Source organism: Bufo bufo, chromosome 6, assembly GCF_905171765.1.
Source record: "Bufo bufo chromosome 6, aBufBuf1.1, whole genome shotgun sequence".
In the NCBI taxonomy this organism is placed as follows: Eukaryota; Metazoa; Chordata; class Amphibia; order Anura; family Bufonidae; genus Bufo; species Bufo bufo.
Genome location: NC_053394.1, coordinates 57,562,290 through 57,577,276, shown reverse-complemented (window position 1 = coordinate 57,577,276; position 14,987 = coordinate 57,562,290). Strand labels below are relative to the sequence as shown.

The 14,987-nt window shown below is 40.4% G+C and overlaps 1 protein-coding gene across 1 annotated transcript in view; it reads right to left on the bottom strand.

Annotated features, from left to right (window-relative positions):
* Nucleotides 1–14,987, bottom strand: part of ADGRA1 (adhesion G protein-coupled receptor A1) — a 926,644-nt gene that overhangs the window by 656,751 nt on the left and 254,906 nt on the right. The gene's annotated exons all lie outside the window — the stretch shown is intronic.

Here is a 14,987-nt window from a genome sequence, read left to right as displayed (position 1 = left end):
CATGTGATTGGACCATGTGATCTGACGTCACCACAGGTCCTTTAGCCGTCAGCTCATGATTAAAGAAGTAAGAAGAGACCGGCAGCTACGCGATCAAGAGGAGAAGGTGAGTTAATAATTTTTTATTTTTTAACCCTCAATTGACCACCTACTAAGCATTCTGTATTAAAGAATGCTATTATTTTCCCTTATAACCATATTATAAGGGAAAATAATAACATCTACACAACACCGAACCCAAACCTGAACTTCTGTGAAGAAGTTCGGGTCTGGGTACCACAGTCAGTTTTTTATCATGCGCGTGCAAAACGCATTGCACCCGCGCGATAAAAACTGAACAACGGAACGCAATCGCAGTCAAAACTGACTGCAATTTGGTACCTACTCGCGCGGGTTTGCCGCAACTCATCCGGACCTTATCCGGACACGCTCGTGTGAACTCAGCCTAATACAGGTTATATTAATCGCATTGCGAATTCAACTTAGATCTGGGTTCCTAATGGTTGTATTGCTAGAATATAACGAAGATTGAGAATATAGTGCTATATTCGTTATATTTGTCAATTCTAGCAATACAACCATTAGGAACTTAGCTCTAAGTTGAATTCGCAATGCGATTAATGCAGGTTAAATTAATCGCATTGCGAATTTAACTTACCACACTCTGCGTCAACTACGAAATTTTCCATGGGAGTTTTGCCATGGACCCCCCTCCGGCATGCCACAGTCCAGGTGTTAGTCCCCTTGAAACAACTTTTCCATCACTATTGTGGCCAGAAAGAGTCCCTGTGGGTCTTAAAATTTGCCTGCCTATTGAAGTCTATGGCGGTTCGCCCGGTTAGAAAACATTTGCGGCAATTCGCGTTCGCCGTTCGCGAACGGAAAATTTTATGTTCGCGACATCTCTAATTTTCAAGCCCACCTACACAAATCTTATATCAAAACGTTCAGCTATCCCTGCTGCCACTAAAAAATGTCCACGGCTAGGCCATAGTCCTGATAGTTTTCAGAATATGACCATTTGTTTGCAACTCACGCCGCCCATTGACATTCATTGAAACGCCACTCTAGCCACCTCAAATTTGAAGGGCAATTTCTAAACTGTGACTGTGCCTTCATTTTTAATATTTTAGAGACATACTATGAATCAAAATATAGGTCTGGGTCTTGTGATTCTCGCAATATAAACTCTTCGTGTTAGGAAGATAGCAACCGCCAGTGAAGTGCCCTCTCTACTGCTGGCACTGGGGTGTGCTTTCTATTGCTGTGTCTGTACAGAAGTCTGATGGGCTTTTGTCTCTATAGGAACAGAGGTGGGCGGGGATGTCATGTGACTGCTCCTCTGAAGATGCTTGCTGCAATGCATGCTGGGATATTTACTTTCACTTTACAGCTGCTCCGCCCACACAGCCTGTCTGAGGGAGCTCCTCAGGGGAACATGTCATGGTGAACAGATTAAAAAAATTACATATAGCCAGCACATTTAGCATGATATAAATACTTCATAGTTTGGGCTATTGTCTGGGCCTGGGGCACTGGATTTTTGATACTTAGGGTGGCCAACACCTTTAAAATTTTGGAAATAAGTTGTATACAGTAGAGAGTATTTATGGTGTTTTAACTAGCTACATTTATGAAAAGAAATTACAGCTGTGTGAATATCATCATGCCGTCTAAAGGAAAGAGATCTAAAGCTGCAAAGATACGCTGGACTAAACTGGACCTTTCATACCCACACTTTTGGGATCTGGAGCCCCACAGCAGCATAGTGGAAATGGAGGTTTGTGACATTCGGGATCCGGAGCCCCACAGCAGCATAGTGGAAATGGAGGTTTGTGACAGTGAATGTGTCCAGGAGGTACATCGTGATGTGGTGTCACACGCTTAGAGCCTGCATTAATGGGGCATGAGCGTTGCCAGGAAACAGATAGCACACCTTCACCTCCATTCTACTTCAAGATGCTGAGACCCCACAAATGCATGTGGTCATACCTTCATCTGCTAGGTTTGATAATGCTGCTAATGTTTTTATGAATGTATGTTTTAAAGGGAACCTGTCACCAGGATTTTGTGTATAGAGCTGGGGACATGGGCTGCTAGATGGCCGCTAGCTCATCTGCAATACCCAGTCCCCACAGCTCTCTGTGCTTTTACTGTGTAAAAAAAGTTTGGATCAATATGCAAATGAACCTGATATGTGTCCTGTGTCCGGAGAGGAGTCAAGCGGAAAGGAGCCCAGCACCGCCCCACGTCAAAACGTTTTTTTAACACAATAAAAGCGCAGAGAGCTGTGGGGACTGGGTATTGCAAATGTGCTAGCGGCCATCTAGCAGCCCATGTCCCCAGCTCTATGCACAAAATCCTGGTGACAGGTTTCCTTTAATGTAATTGTGAAGCACTTTGGGCAACAACATTGAAATTAAATGTGCTATATAAATAAATAAAAGTTGAAATGCATTTCTCACTCTATCAAGCTTGCCATGTGCACTTTTTAAATTTGATCAATCAATTGGTTAGTGTAATGTTTACTATCTTTGCTCACTCCAAACACTCCACACAGTTACTCTGCCCACTCCATAAAGTTACTCTGCCCAGTCCAACCTTTCCACAGTTACTCCAGCCACTCTAACCACACAACAGTTACTCCAGCCACTCCACCCAGTTACTCCGCCCACTCCAGTTGTAGATTACTGGTGGAGGCAAGAACACTTCACACAATTTCCCCAGAAATTGTAGCTTTTCTAGTTGTCATTGTTTTTTTAATTTTATTTCTTATATATTTTTCGAGGTATGAATTATATACAATATGGTAGTAAAAATACAATACAAACCGCAGGGTCTAAATAATCTCCACATATACGATCTAAGGAATATGGAAGTATATCATATGAGAGGTATCCAGACATATACTTTGTAGTTCAGAATATGAATTGTCAGTTTTAAAAACACTATACAGTATATGATATGCAAAGTAAAACAATATAGATCAATAATGGAGATTACAAGTAAAAGTAATAACATCTAAAATAGTGTTATCACATAATCACAATGTCTGAACTGAACACAAGAATAAAGACAAAGTATAGTCCAGTCCAGGTCTTGACTAGTAGTACTTATATGTCATAGTCCGGCCCAGAGTTTATAAGTCACATGATTCCTATATAGGTAACGATTTATTTGTCCCTCATTCTCATTATATTTTTAACCACTGAAGAAGGAACCTGTGCGGTTTTGAAATGCGTTTGGTAATTGAAAGCACAGCAGCATATAAGGAGTGCGAATCTTTACATCGAAACTTCGCAATCAAAGACCAAAGCCAGTGTTACAAAGTGATCAACTCGCATGCGCAAGAAAACAGTGCCGGCACTAGCGCATATGCAAGAAGGGTAACAAGCGCTCTACAAGAGAACTGAAATCTAAATACAGCCTTGTACGTACCAACTTTTATTAAATACAGCGACAGGTCCGGTAAGCAGCTAGCAACATAATCTGCTTGAACATCTCGCATAATGACTGCACTATTTCCAGAATGTGTCGGGTGGTAACGACGAAACCACCTGAACAATCATTACGCGCCTTATATGAAGCAGTAAGCATCCAACACCATATACTGCTTAACTATTGTGCATAATAACAGTGCCGTTAATTTAAACAGTGACGATATAACCACCCGATCAGCGCTGCACATTACGTTTGGTACTATTTCAAAGAGTGGCAACTTTAAACTAATTAAGAACATTACAAGAAAGCATGTATCAATAGGACACTGCAATAACTTCTATAATGCTGTGGAACGTACTGATTTTTAAATAGTGCGAGAGCTCCGCACTATATGTTTATAGAGGGAACGTGACTGGATATTATTTTTTGCTTATTTTAATTGGTTATTGTGTTTATATATAGAACATGATATTTTATATGTATTTTATTAGGCAATAATAAATGTGGATATATTATTGTAACAAAACCGTCCTTTTATTATCAATTTTACTGAGCAACTAGGTGGTATAGTAGGCTGAGTTATATTCCAGTGAGCTCCCTTCCTTGATATTTTCACTTTTATAATCCAAAGAGAAGCCAAGGTTGGGACCGGGAGAGTTGATATAAGCAGGAACAGCACCCACAGGGTAAATACAGAAACAAGCCAGAAGTCAGTGCACCAAGAACGTCAGTAGGAAGTCGCAAAATATAGAGTCCTGAAAACAAACGCAATCATAGTCAAGGTTGATAGAAATCAGCAGTCTTAAATTCCCCATCTAGCTCTGGGTTTGGACACCTGATTGGCTTGGTTTCCAGCCATACTGACAGGTCCCGAAGCTGAGACTTTGCTGGTAAGCGTGGCCAGCACAGCCCTGCATAGTGATGCGACGGCATGAACTGCTAAAAAAATGAGGATCCTGACGTAAAGAGTCTCAGGTTTGTCAAGGGGGAGGGCAGATTATCCCTAGACTTGTCCTTTGTGGACCATGGCATCCTCTTGTATGAGGCTTTAGTAAATCATCAGGGTTGAACTTAAATCCAGCATTTTACTATTACAATGAATCCAAATTACTAATTAAATCTAAAAAGATCATCTATATTATTGGTTATACATGACAACATATCTGGGGGTGGCAGCTTCCAAGGAGGTCTTGGACTATATAGACCTATGTGTGTTTAAACTGATCACACTGCTATCTTCCATCAGGTTTAAAGTGAAGACATAGGATGAGTTTCCTCTATGTAGGCCTATCTAGAATAGCACTGGTGATGATGGTAATCCTCCTCCAAATTTTACATGGTTTGTTAACTTTCCATTGTAGTTTACATTGAAAATATTTAAAACTTTAAAACCATAATGAACATCTGATATGGCACAGAGAATAGGTTTGTCAACATTTCAGAAGAAGACATCTACCTTTTAGTTGTTCTCAGGCTACAATATAGTTTATGGCACTCAGTATATGATGCAGATGACGGGACACCTGAGAATGCCCCACCTGGGAATAACAGTCATGTGCACACGTTTGGTAAGATGGTGACCACTAGTACTGAGAACATGGTCATTCTTTTTTATAAATCGGGAACTTGTATAATTTCTAATTTTACAAAGAGAGTTTGGAGTTATGATGTAAGAGATAAATAAATTCTAATTTTTTGCACTTTTCCTCTGATTGCAGATTTTACTATTTAAATCAAAGGAATTTATTGTTATATGAATTTTTGACATCGAAAAATAAAAGGAAGGAAGTGATTTCTGTTATTTAGAAATTATTATTAAAACAAGCCCTTATGGGGAAATAGGAGCAGGATATCAGCCCTATCTCTACGGAACAGTGGTTGACTATATATAGAAATACACATTCGGTTTCATTGTGTTCCCATCTAGTTCAAGGCTATTCATAGACTATGCATAACCCTTGCATTTTTGCATAAAGTTAATTCCAACTGTCGACTAGAAGCTATGTTGATCTTGTGTTTCAAATCATGTGCTGTCCCAATCTATAAAGAAATTAACTTGCAGTTGCTGCTAATATGGCAAGCAAATGTGTAAGGGGTTCATTATAGCCAGATCTCCTCATAGAAAAGTGAAGGATGTTTTTGGCCCTAAGTAGTATGCATGGATACCCACTCTAGGATGGTAGAAGGGATTAGGAGGACACAGTTATAAATTACAGTCTCTTTTATTTGTCTCAAGTATGGTAACAAGGATATCATCAACGATGGGCAGTAAATTTAGCTACAGTGTCTTGATGAGGGCAATAGGCAGCAGGATAATTTGGTACACCTTCACTTTAACTCCTTCCCAACATCCCAACATCCATTGTAATAGCACGGCAGATGTAAGCTCTTTAAAAATGGTGCATACAGACACCTGAGGCTAATCTCTGCAAAGAATTTAACCCCATTAGATGCCGTTGGTCAAATTGCACTTCAGGACACTGGTATAATGGAGTAAAAAAAAATCATTTTTATTTATTAAAAAAAGACCAAATTTACCAAAAATTTAGAAAAATTACCAAATTTCCAAATTTCAATTTCTCTGCTTTTATAATAGATAGTAATACCTCCAAAAATAGTTATTGTTTTACATTCTCTATATATCTACTTCATGTTTGGATCATTTTGGGAATGCCATTTTATTTTTTGGGGACGTTACAAGGCTTAGAAGTTTAGAAGCTAAATCTTGAAATTTTTCATAAAATTTCTAAAACCCACTTTTTAAGGACCAGTTCAGGTCTGAAGTCACTTTGTGAGGCTTACATAATAGAAACCACCCAAAAATGACCCCATTTTACAAGCTACACCCCTCAAGGTATTCAGAACAGATTTTACAAACTTTAGGTGTTCCACAAGAATTAATGGAAAATAGAGATACAATTTCAAAATATCACTTTTTTGGCAGATTTTGACTTTGAATCAATTTTTTCCAGTTACAAAGCAAGGGTTAGCAGCCAAACAAAACTCAAAATTTATGGCCCTGATTCTGTAGTTTACAGAAACGCCCCATATGTGGTCGTAAACTGCTGTACGGGCACACGGCAGGGCGCAGAAGGAAAGGAATGCCATACGTTTTTTTGGAAGGCAGATTTTTGGACACCATGTCCCATTTAAAGCCCCCCTGATGCAACTCTAGAGTAGAAACTCCAAAAAAGTGACCCCATTTTGGAAACTATGGGATAGGGTGGCAGTTTTGTTGGTACTAGTTTAGGGTACACATGATTTTTGGTTTCTCTATATTACACTTTTTGTGAAGCAAGGTAACAAGAAATAGCTGTTTTGGCACCGTTTTTATTTTTTGTTATTTACAACATTCATCTGACAGGTTATATCATGTGGTATTTTTATAGAGCAGGTTGTCACGGACGCGACAATACCAAATATGACTATTTGTTTCAGTTTTACATAACAAGGCATAAAAAAAAAAAATAGATTCTTTAGTGTCTCCACATTCTGAAAGCCATAGTTTTATTTATTTTTTGGGAGATTGTCTTGTTTAGGGGCTAATTTTTTGGAGGATGAGATGACGGTTTGATTGGCACTATTTTGGGGTGCGTATGACTTTTTGATCGCTTGCTATTACACTTTTTGTGATGTAAGGTGACAAAAAATTGCTTTTTTTACATCATTTAATTTTTTTTACTGTATTCATCTGAGGGGTTAGGTCATGTGATATTTTTATAGAGCAGGTTCTTATGGACGCGGCGATACCTAATATGTATACTTTTTTTTCCCCTATCTTTTACCAATTTTTTTTTACTTTATTTGGGGAAAATTACGTTTTTGTTTATTTTTACTTGAAACTTAATTTTTTGGGGGGAAAACTTTATTTTTGAAACTTTATTTTTTCACTTTATTTTTTGTCCCTCTTTGGGACTTGAACTTTTGGGGGTCTAATCCTTTACAATGTATTCCAAGGCATCGCGCTGCCTTCCATGCCAATGTATTCCTTAGGCATCGCGCTGCCTTCCATGCCATCGGGTCCCCCCCACAGCCCCATGGGGACCCGATGGCACCGCCGACTACCACCGCCCACACAATAAAAAGCCGCAAACCGCAAGTCTGAATTGACCTGCGGTTTGCGGCGATCGCCGACACAGGGGAGTCACGGGACCCCTCCGCGCATTTAGCCGTGGTGCCTGCTCAATGATTTGAGCAGGCACCATGTTCCGATCACCGCCCGCTGGGCGGCGGTGATTGGAACAACACATGACGTACCGATACGTCATGGGTCCTTAAGGACTCGGGAAACTTGCCGTACCAGTACGTCATGCATCCCTAAGGGGTTAAAGGGGTTCTCCAGGAATTAAAAAAACACTTAAATATTATTTTATAATAAATATAGTCTCAAATATCTTTCATTACTTAGAATGGCTCGTTTTGTCTTTGGAGCAATCATTCGGAGAAAGAAAATGGCCGCCGTCCTATTAGTGCACACTAAACCTGTCCTAATCACACAGGAGGACAAGTTACTTCGCCGCAATGAGCCATAGTGCTGCCTCATCCTCCTCTCTGCTCTGCTTGTCAGGAATCATGATCTGAATACAGGTGAATCTCTATGGGAATGGAGACGATGAGGAGACATGAGAGGAGGGTTAGGTGAGGCTAATGAGCAGCAGCACTTGTATGTAGTCTCCATTACCACAGCCCCACATTACCACAGTTTGTCCTGTCCGTCCTCTCTGTACTTCATGTCTCCTCATGAACTAAATTCCCCAGAGATTTAGCTAAAGTTCTTATCATCTGTATTCAGGATCATAATCACTGACAAGTAGAGAGGGGGATGAGGCAGCTCTTTACCTCAGTGTTGAAAAGTAACTTATCCTCAGGTGTGATCAGGACAGGTTTTGTGTGAACTGATGGGACAGCAGCCATTTTGTTTCCCCTGATGATCGCTCCCCAGACAAAACGAGCCATTATAAATAATGAAAGGTATTTGAGAATATATTTATAGAAAAGTAATATTGAAGTATTTTCATTTTCTTAATTCCCGGAGAACCCCTTTAATTCTAAAGCTTAGCCAATTTCCCACCCTGCCCCAAATGGCAGCTTTGTCTGTCTTGTCCTGGAAGTGCTGTCTGGCACATTTCTTTCTCATTCCCTTCATAAAAATATTCTGCACATCAGCATTTTCAGGACATGCATATTATATAATGTGCACTCCCGTTTGAGCTATCTGTGTACGGATTACTGATCATTACATCACCTACTCGTGGAGGAAAATCAACAATGCATCATTAGTTTCCCAACATGAATTTGACGGGATATAATATCAATCTCTGTTTTTCTGAGAAGCAATTTCCCGTTAATCAAAAATAAAATGAGAAAAGCTTCATTCTGTTTCTGACGCCGTGTTAGAAAATAGCACAAATCTGCTGGGAGTGTCTGCGCTGTGGATTAATGAAACAAATCTCGTTTTCTTTTTCTCTTTTTTTAATTTTTTTTCTATTTAGCACAAGGCCGCAACATAACAAAATGTGAAAAAAAGTGAAAGAGTCTAAAGACTTTCCGAATGCATTGTTTACCTATACACACTACAGAAATACTGGTAAAGATCATTATCATAGCATTTAGGTTTTCACTGCCAGAAGACAAGCCCTCCATAACTAATACCAAATGTATGGAATATGGTTATTGTTGGCATTTAGTAGTAAATGTTAAATGTTTAATGTAACCTGAAACAGCCTCTAAGTATCCATACTTCAGCCCCTGCCAAAGCTAATGTAAGGGAACCAAGTAAGGTGTAAGAAAAGAAGATTTCATTAGCAGAAAAATGTGTTTGTACAGCATTAAACAATATTTCTTCTGCCATGAAAAGCATATTTTACCATAATACAGGCATTTAACATTTTAGGAAGGAAAGGCACAGCAAGACCTTTTTAAAACAGAAGATATTTACATAGAGCACTTCAACTATATTTTTAAAGAATAGAACTTAAATCTTCCTTGAAGCAAAGATGACAGAAATAAGTTACAGAGTCCACGTATAAGTTTCTGCAAAATAATTATGCTTAAGATACCATATCAATATGAATTATAAGGATATTGAAAGACACCAGGGAGATCCATGATTGTAAAATAAAAAGGACAAGACCGAGGAAAACTAAAAATGTATCACAAAAAGACAAAAGTTTTAAAGTGAAGTGTAATAAACAGGGGTGGATTGGAAACTGGAAAAAAACTAAAAGTGTTGTAGGGGAGTCCAAATTGACAGAAGGCAACACAAGTAGGCAGGGACAGCAATATAATAGTGCAGCACTAAATACTGCCCCAGCAAAACCCAGATCTCCGCCGCACCCCTTTATAGTCAATGGGGCTGGTGGGCATTCTGGTACCTTCTGGCAATCCTGGATTCAGAGAGCTCCGGCAGGTTGGTCTCTGCCAGAACAGCCTGATGGAACTCCTGCCGGCACTGTGAAAGAAGCCTAAGTTCATTTACAGATGGACAGTCTTGATATGGACAGGTTTGGGTGGTCCTAATCACCAGCTGCATAAAAGGCATGCTGGTGGTTAAGCAGCCCCAAAATAGTTGACAGGTTCCCTTTAAGTAGCATTGCCATACAATGTCAATACCACCATATAATGCTGTATTAATACTAACATACAGTGACCATATAACAGCTCTATACAACAAGCAATTGATTTCATAACAATTCATAATATTGCTATACAATGTCTCAATAATACTGCTGTCAAATAAATATTAAGGTTCACGATAGCTACAAGATGTTACACTCCCTATGAAAGAATGAAATATGCAGTACAAACCGGTGATATATAGTGAATGCATTCTGAGGATTTGGAAATCTGCTGCATGCCCTACCATTTGTGAAGATTTCTTTGTGCAGCATGTGGTTTTATAAAACTCTATTCTCAAGCATTATTCTGCAGTCTGTTTTGATATCTGGTAATCTGCAACAAATCTGCCATGTCTGAACCTTGCCTTAGAGAACAGCTGTAAGTGACTATCATTAAAATGGCAAAGTCCTTGGACTATTGTCTAACTAGGAGAGGTTATCAAGGTTTGATCGATAGGGGTCTAACCTCCTGGACCCCTGCCAATCATGATAATCAAAGGTCCATGACTGCATACACAGGAACGGCTGCTCATCCATATGTCTGGCTGTGCCTGGTACAACAGCTAGTATAGGACACGCTGCAGTACTAGGCACAGTCGCCTCGCATTTTCACCCTTGCTGTAGTATGTTTTTGGTTACTGCCATATTTTATTGCACCGTTCTATGTCCTAGGCCAATGAATGGGTGTACTCCAATATGCATTGTAGATTTAGGGCCATGTTAGGACCATGCAAAATTTCTGTAAATATGACCCAAAAGCACAAAACAGAGTGGAAAACTATATATTTTACCAATGTGCTCCTGTGTCGTTCCATCCCTACCTGAGTTGTGTAGCCCCCCGGATTGTCCTAGTAAGCCCACAATGCTGGATATTGCAAAGTCTGCACTTAGCCCGGCCATTAAGATTTCTTTCCTGGCAGTTATGCAAGCGTGTAAAACGCTAATTGACTTGAATGAGTTTTGTAAGGATTTGAATCATGTCAAATGTTCACTGAAATCCAAAGTGACATGGCATGTCTGCACATCGGAGGCACAGGGCAATAATGACAGCAAAGGCTTATAGGATATAGAAAATGGAGCGTGCACCGCACTCAGGACGAGGCAGAGAGGCCTTTACATCCAAGACACTGGAATGGGAGTTAAAGGCTATGTACACCTTCGGAGGGAAGTTTTCTATATGATTGCATGCTACTCATTTTTGGCTAAAAATCTTTTTTTCAATTGACGTTCATTAAAAATATTGAGCTGTTCTGTCACAAAGGGTTAACTGTTTTTCTAGCTGTGTGACTGGCACTTTTACATTCACTTTGTGCCGGTCAAATAAGCCTTATGTCTAAACTATTGAGAAATCATAAACACTTATTTAAGCCACATTCTTATCAGTAAAATAAGAACTCAGCTATAAGGAGTGTTTATAATGTCAGAGAGCAGAAATAAGGAGTCCGTCATCATCTGGTCTGACGGAAAAGACAGAAAATCCAAAGGCTGCTATGATTTTTAGCTAAAAAAAATGAGTACAATGCAATAATAAAAACAAATTGCCCCCAAAGGCGTACATAGCCTTTAAAGGCTGTAAACCTTCAGGAGCAATTTTTGTTACGCATACATTTTGCTCGTTACAGGCTAAAAATCATATTTTCAGTTGGCCTTTATTAAAAATTTTCAGGAGTTTTTATCCTAGAGGGTTAGGGAAAATTCACAGAACCATAAGGGCTCCATGTCCATATTGCAGATCGCAAGCGGCGGATTTGCACTATACTGGCATCGGCAGTGTACAATCTGTGCTGCAGATGTGGACCCATTGACTTAAATGGGTCCGCGATCCTCAAAATAAGGGCAAAAGATGTTCTATCTTTTGCAAAACAGAGACACAGATTGGAAGCATACGGAAAAACTACGAAGCACTTCCATGAGCTCCACACCGCAAAAGATCTTTTGCTATATTTTGCGGATCCTGGACTAATTTAAGTCAATGGGTCTGCATCTGCGGCACGGATTGATAAAGCCTATATCCGTGCATTGCAGACCGCGGTCTGCAGCACAGGCACGGAGCCCTTACGTTCATCTTAATGAGCCCTTAAGCTTCAGTCTATCTGTAGGCTGTCATTTTCTGACAATACACGTGGCACTGGTCGTGTGCATTCCGCATCACGGATGCGGACCCATTCATTTGGAGTGCTTCTGTGGGGTTCCGATCTGTGCGTCCGTTCCGCAAAAAAATTTAATTTGTTCTATCTTTTTGCGGAATGGATGGATCACGAACCCATTCAAGTTGAATGGGTCTGGATCCGTCCCGGCCGCTGCACGGAACGGAATCACAATGGCTGTGTGAAAGAGGCCTAACATGTTGCTGTTCTAACGGCTCATGTGAAGCCCTTATCTCTGATCTCCTGACAGCTGATAAACACTACTTCTCAGTTCGATACAAATTTAGCTATAGTGAGTGCTTATGGGTAGGGTTGAGCGAACCTGTGGAAGTTCGGGTTCGCCCGATTCAGCTGAACTTCAGGTCAAAGTTCGGGTTCGGGACCCGAACTTGACCCCGAACCCGGACCCCATTTAAGTCAATGGGGACCTGAACTTCACTTTATTATTTTCCATTATAACATGGTTATAACGGAATATAATAGCATTCTTAAAACAGAATGCTAAATAAAACGTCTATTGAGGGGTTTAAAAAAAAATTAAAAACTCACCTCATCCACTTGATCGCGCAGCCGGTATCTTCTTTTCTTTAGGACCTGCAAAAGGACCTGCGGTGACGTCACCACGCTCACCACGTGGTGAGCGTGGTGACGTCACCGCAGGTCCTGCTGAATGAAGATAGAAGGCTACGCGATCAATAGACATTTTATTTAGCATTCTGTTTTAAGAATGCTATTATTTTCCGTTATAACCATGTTATAATGGAAAATAATAAAATCACCCGAACACCAAACTCGAACCCGAACTTCAGTTAAAAAGTCCGGGTTTGGGTCCGGGCACCCGAACTCGCAAAGTTCGGTACCGAACTTTGCAGTTCAGGTTCGCTCAACGCTATTTATGGGCTTTCAGGAGTTTAGAAATGAGTGAAATGCAATCATAAAATAAAACTGACCCTGAAGAGGTCCCTAGCCTTTGAAGGACTAATACACCTGAAGCACTAATGGATATATATATAAAGTCCATACAGATTCATATGAGATCCTGCATCATGTAAATGATAACTTGTATTTGGCAAGGCTTATACCTGGTCATAACTGCCACTGCTTCTAAACCCATCCTCGCTGTTATTTGTTTTTATGGAGAAGAACAGTCCGTTCTGTTGATGGGAGTGAGAAAAGAAATCGAATGCACATAGAAACTATATATAGAGATCCTTTTTTTTTTTTGCAGACAGAAAAGCAGACTAAGGGCTCATGCACACGAACGTATTTTCTTTCCGTGTCCGTTGCGTTTTTTTTGCGGACCGTATAGGGAACCATTCACTTTCGATGGGTCCGCAAAAAAAACTGAAGTTACTCCGTGTATTTCCGTATGCCCGTATTTACGTTCCGCAAAAAAAATATAGAACATGTCCTATTATTGTCCGCATTACGGACAAGGATAGTACTGTTCTATGAAGGGCCAGCTGTTCCGTTCCGCAAAATACGGAATGCATACGGATGTCATCCGTATTTTTTGCGGATCTGTTTTTTGCGGAGGCCTAAGTCACATGTATGACATCGTTTGCTGAAATTGGAATATCCCTTGGGGCGTTAAGGAAAAATGTGCGGGTGCGTTGTGGGAAAACCCGCGATTTTTCCGCGCGAGTGCAAAACATTGTAATGCGTTTTGCACTCGCGTGAGAAAAATCGCGCATATTTGGTACCCAAACCCGAACTTCTTCCCAGAAGTTCGGGCTTGGGATCGGTGTTCTGTAGATTGTATTATTTCCCCTTATAACATAGTTATAAGGGAAAATGATAGTATTCTGAATACAGAATGCATAGTAAACTAGCGCTGGAGGGGTTAAAATAAATAAAAAATTATTTAACTCACCTTAGTCCACTTGATCGCGTAGCCTGGCATCTCCTTCTGTCTCCTTTGCTGAACAGGACCTGTGGTGAGCATTAATTACAGGAACAGGACCTTTGATGACGTCACTCCGGTCATCACATGATCCATCACCATGGTAAAAGATCATGTGACGTACCATGTGATGACCGGAGTGACGTCATCAAAGGTCCTGTTCCTGTAATTAATGCTCACCACAGGTCCTATTCAACAAAGGAGACAGAAGGAGATGCCGGGCTACGCGATCAAGTGGACTAAGGTGAGTTAAATTATTTTTTATTTTTTTTAACCGCTCCAGCGCTGTTTTACTATGCATTCTGTATTCAGGATGCTATTATTTTCCCTTATAACCATGTTATAAGGGAAAATAATAATGATCGGGTCTCCATCCCGATCGTCTCCTAGCAACCGTGCGTGAAAATCGCACCGCATCCGCACTTGCTTGCGGATGCTTGCGATTTTCACGCAACCCCATTCACTTCTATGGGGCCTGCGTTGCGTGAAAAACGCAGAATATAGAGCATGCTGCGATTTTCATGCAACGCATAAGTGATGAGTGAAAATCACCGCTCATGTGCACAGCCCCATAGAAATGAATGGGTCGGTATTCAGTGCGGGTGCAATGCGTTCACCTCACGCATCGCATCCGCGCGGAATACTCGCCCGTGTGAAAGGGGCCTTAAAGCCGGTGACTGGATTTGAATACTTTTGTAACTGGATGTAATTAAAAATTTAGGAGGACATTTATCATTTGCGGTTGTTTTGGTGTCACTTTTAAGTCTGTCTTTGCTCTGACGTGGCATGATGTGCCTCAATAATGCTTTTGGTGTGTGTTCAATGTAGTTTAAACCTATTTGCAAAAATACACCAGGGGGTTGCCTGGAGCAGTTTGCT